Source organism: Helianthus annuus, chromosome 16 (assembly GCF_002127325.2).
Source record: "Helianthus annuus cultivar XRQ/B chromosome 16, HanXRQr2.0-SUNRISE, whole genome shotgun sequence".
NCBI classification, from domain to species: Eukaryota; Viridiplantae; Streptophyta; class Magnoliopsida; order Asterales; family Asteraceae; genus Helianthus; species Helianthus annuus.
In genome coordinates, this window is record NC_035448.2 from 11,330,192 (window position 1) to 11,334,819 (window position 4,628).

The window sequence follows — 4,628 nt, forward strand, 5'->3', positions numbered from 1 at the left end:
TTAATAAAAGAAAAATATTCAAACACGACTAATCACATAAAATTAATAAGAAATTAAATAAAAAAATAGTTTAAATTATAAAAGATGCAATAATAAATATAATAAAAATTAGTTTAAATTACAAAAGATATGATTTCCAAGAAAGCTTAACCGGCTCAAAAATATTTTTGTTTTCAAACGTATATACAGTATAATATTTATCGTTTAGTATTAAATGATTAAATAAAGAGAAATATCAATAGAATATAATAAAAATAACTTTAAAAATTTATCAGATATTATCCTTTCTGCTTTCTCTATTTCCCCATTCTCACTTTTTCCTTTACATTTTTGTACCCAAATCCCAACATGACAACAACAGCACCACCACCACCTAGCCGAACACCTGTTTTCAGGTGTGTCTTCGATTTTCTCTTAAGCTAACAAATAATCCATAAAAAGCAAATTAAGGAGTCGGACCTCCACGGTGGTTCACCGCCAAGGCAGACGACGACGATGATGAAACCTTCGGTGGCGACTCTGGTGCTGCCGGAATTTTGAGGTCACCGTAGTCCCGATCTAGCTTTGCATGTGGTTTTCACGACCCGATCTGTGTTGGATAGAGTTTACGGTAAGCTTGCGACCTCTTTTCCGGCTACAATTTTACTCTTTTCCGGCTATTAACGGCATTCCTGTCGTATTAAGGAGAATGTTTGCAACGATGAAGTGAGTTGGCGTGGACTGTGATGCCTTTGCTGCGTGTGGTTGTATGGAGTTGCAAAGTTTGACTCGTAATATTGTACCGTAAAAAAAGAAAGAAGAGTAGAAACGAAGGGTAATACTGTAATTTCAGTCGAAGGGTGTCGGTGGCCTTTGCCACCGACTTTGTAATTTAAGATAGTATATAATCTATACTATATAATAAAAGAAACCACTTTAGGGACACTTGTCATTATATGAGACCATCTCTTATAGATAATTAATATAATACAATAAAAAATAAAAAAAAAAAGTTACGATATATATTGCATTATAATCTATAATACTATAAAAAGGAGAAGTGATGTACAAAGTTGTAATTTTACCCTACTTACAAATTATGAAGCACCATATACAAGGTACTTAAAGCTATTTAAATTGCAACTTCTCCAAAATTTTAAGACACCTGAGGGGTAAATTAGGGTTTTCACCCATTGAATTGAATGGGATGGCCTGCAAATGAAGCGTCTCACCATCACACCAACATACCGTTATAAATCTCTCCTGTCCATTTGCATATTCAGAGAAGACAGAACGAACCAGAGAAGACAGAGAGAGCAGTGCCGTTTCTAAATCACAACCTTCATGGATTCGATCCTTTTCTTGATGGAAGGAGGAATTTATTCACTCCGGCATCATAGTTGTCGCACCGACTGTCATAGGGTTCGGATATTTTGGTGGACCATCACTGCATCGATGCCCTAGCAGCATCATAGTTTCTCCGTCATTCTTCAATCTTAAAAATTCATCCATAAATTCCCATTATTCTGTCTCAATTAGCCATAATCAGCCCCAATAATCTGATACAATGAACAATATACAGGCTACAAACCCTAGCTTTTGAATTTCAAAAGTCTGTTACGCAACCTACAAAAGGGCAGACGATTGATACATCATCTTTATGTATTTTTTATTTCAGGTCAATCAACCCGACCGACCGACCTGGATGCAATGGGTGCCCTTATATATGTAGACAACAGGCTGAATGCAATGGGTGTGGGGGTTGCCGGTCAATTTTGTAGATCTGATTTTGTCTCTTTTTTGTGTTGTTTGCAGGTTTAATTGAGTTGGTATTGGTGTTGATTTTGAGTTTGTTTGTTAGAATGATGGTGCCAGGAAATTTCCGGTCAATTTTACCAGATTCTGATGAGAATAGGTACTTATTATGTATAATTGAGCATTTCATTTAATCTTTGAAACATATTTGTTGAAATAGACACATTCTAAAAGGTCCCAATTTGCTGCATAGAAATCTTAAAAAGATTACGTCTCTGTGCCAGTTTTCATTTAAATTGCCTTTTGCTTCAGTATTATCTGTGTTTGGTGTTTTGCATAATGGAACAAGAAATTAGAGCAAGTTTTATGGTCACAAAGTTTGAGGTCGCGAAAAATTCTGTACAATCAAAAATTATGTTGTTTGTTTAAATGTGTTTAATGATTTTCAAAACAAAGAGAAATCCATCTCAGTTTGGATTTGGGAAATGCCAAAGTTGACCGATGTTTACCTCTCTAACAAGTCAAGCCGCTTATGAACTACTCGAGATCGGCTCGCTAAAAGCTCGATTCGAGTAGAGTTTAAACGAGCTAGAGGCTAAAAATAAGTTTGTTTTGTAAAACAACCGCAGCCCGAGCTTCACTTACCTAGATCGAGCTGGCTCACCATTATATTATTTATAGATTTTTTTTACTGGCAACGTTTGGTCCTACTCAATTACTCAAATAATCCTAAATTAATCTTCCTTGCCCAGGTTTGAACGGGGACCTCACCTCTATGAGGCATAAGCCTCTACCAAGTGGGCTAGCCCCACATTGGCATATAATTTTTATTTAGCATATTAAATTTAAATACAAAGTCATATAATAATTATTGTTATATAAAATTTATAACATCAAATAAATAGATAGTTAACAAGGTGAGCCCAATCCAAGCTCGAGCTCTAGAAATAGAGATTAATACAAGCTCGAGCGTAAAATCCTGTGCAAATACGTTGAAGAACTCGCCCCAGAGGTAACTATCTCGTTTATCCTACTCTGATGCATCACTAACATTTTTCCACTGTTCCATTAATGATGTTTTAACCATTTCTTTGATAAGTAGTATGAAAAGGCTGCATCATTGCTGAGCACTCATGGTCCTCTAATTGTTCTTGCAAAAATGGATGGTAGTGCGGAAGAGAATAAAGAAGTTGCTGATCGGTTCGAGGTAATAGATATATGGAATGCGTGTATAAGATAGTGTTTGGATGTTCTTATGTCATAAAAAGTTGTAATAACGTTAGATGTTCATTATCATATCATTAAATGATTTTTTTTTGTGGTGGTAGTTTCTAGCTGCTTGTAGACAACCTCGGGTTTTCTGTATTATCACCGAGTACCTTTCAGAAGGTTCATTAAGGGCGTACTTGCATAAGCTTGAGGATAATACGAGAAAAGAGAGAACATCTTCCGTTAGAAAAGCTTAACTTACCGTTGGATGGCTCTCGAGATGATTAAACGGAAATCCTACGGCCGAAAAGTTGATGTGTACGGATTTGGGCTCATTTTATGGGAGATGGTGGCCGGGACTATCCCATATAAAGATATGACTCCGATACAAGTTGCATTTGCCGTAGTTCATAAGGTATATCGTCTTCATTTGTCATATGTATATATATATATTAGTGTGCTAAACGGGTCTGGGTTGGCGGGTTGAACACGGCACGAACCTGAAACGCTGCATGAACCTGAAAATTGTGTCTGGCAGGTGAACCTGAACACGGCACGAGTATTCTCGGGTTGACACAACCACGACCCATTTAACCCGATTTTTTTTATGTTGTGCATAATTGCTCTAAAATCACAATCTCTTATAATTTTTAAATGTTGCCGCAAAATAGCCAACCTTCAGTTAGGACATAAGAAACACTATTCAGAAAATATAAACGGGTTACAAGAGTCAACCCCTGAACCTGCAGGTCAACCAAATCCGGTCCGTTTCCAGATTATTACAACTTCAAATTACAGAAGATCTAATAAGCATGATCTACATTCGCGTTTTCAGAATCTACGACCGACTATTCCAGATAACTGTCCTCCAGCAATGAGAGCATTAATCGAGCAATGTTGGTCATCACACCCCGAGAAAAGGCTCGATTTCTGGCAGCTGGTAAAGGTGATAGAGGAGTTTGAAACATTAGTCGCTCGCGAAGGAAATTTGGATCTTTTACAGTACCCGACATGTTTAGATCATAAAAAGGGCCTTCGACATTGGATTCAAAAACTCAGCTCTCATCATCATGCCTAAACCGAGGTTTTCATGAAACTTTTTGCAATGTAATTAAACCGCGGAGTGTTTGTTTTTGTCCTCTGTTTTCATTTTCTTATATGAATGTTTAGTTTTTACCGGTACATTGATGTGAATGATTGCTTACAGAAAACCCGAAACATATTGATTCGGTCATATTATAACGGTGAATATGATTCTGGAGATTGGATTATGGTATTTAGCCCGCCACGTAGCACGGGGATTATAATTGAATCTGATGAGTCGGGACACCCGCTGCAACGCGCGGGCCTTCCCACTAGTATACAATTATGGGTGAGGAATTGTGTATTTACTTTTATCTTCTCAAAACCGAAAAAAATAAAACATTAATTAAGTTACAGAAAATTCCAAATTAATTGTAGGCCATACAATATAATATAAAACAGTGTTAACAATTACAAATGTTATATACAATTAGGTGATACCCCGTTTGCGTTACGGGGCGATGACCAAATAATTCTCAACCAACTAAAAAAATACTACTATAGTTTTGCTAGAAAGAAAAAGTAAAAAGAGTGTTATGCAACTACTTAACACGATTATTAGCTGTGGGCAAAGTCATATTTTTGTTTTTTACTTGGGGGAA

At 36.5% G+C, this 4,628-nt stretch overlaps 1 long non-coding RNA gene across 11 annotated transcripts; it reads left to right on the plus strand.

Annotated features, from left to right (window-relative positions):
• Nucleotides 1–277: 277 nt before the first annotated feature.
• LOC110916135 lies at nucleotides 278–4,223 on the plus strand. 11 transcript variants are annotated; one of them, XR_002579513.2, is made up of 5 exons: nucleotides 1,130–1,894; nucleotides 2,487–2,746; nucleotides 2,837–2,941; nucleotides 3,063–3,358; nucleotides 3,779–4,223. It is a non-coding gene; the product is annotated as an uncharacterized LOC110916135 (long non-coding RNA). The 11 variants fall into 11 exon arrangements; XR_004884739.1 differs by adding an exon at nucleotides 278–610 and having other exon boundaries at nucleotides 1,658–2,941; XR_004884738.1 differs by having other exon boundaries at nucleotides 1,119–1,894; nucleotides 2,487–2,941.
• Nucleotides 4,224–4,628: the final 405 nt, after the last annotated feature.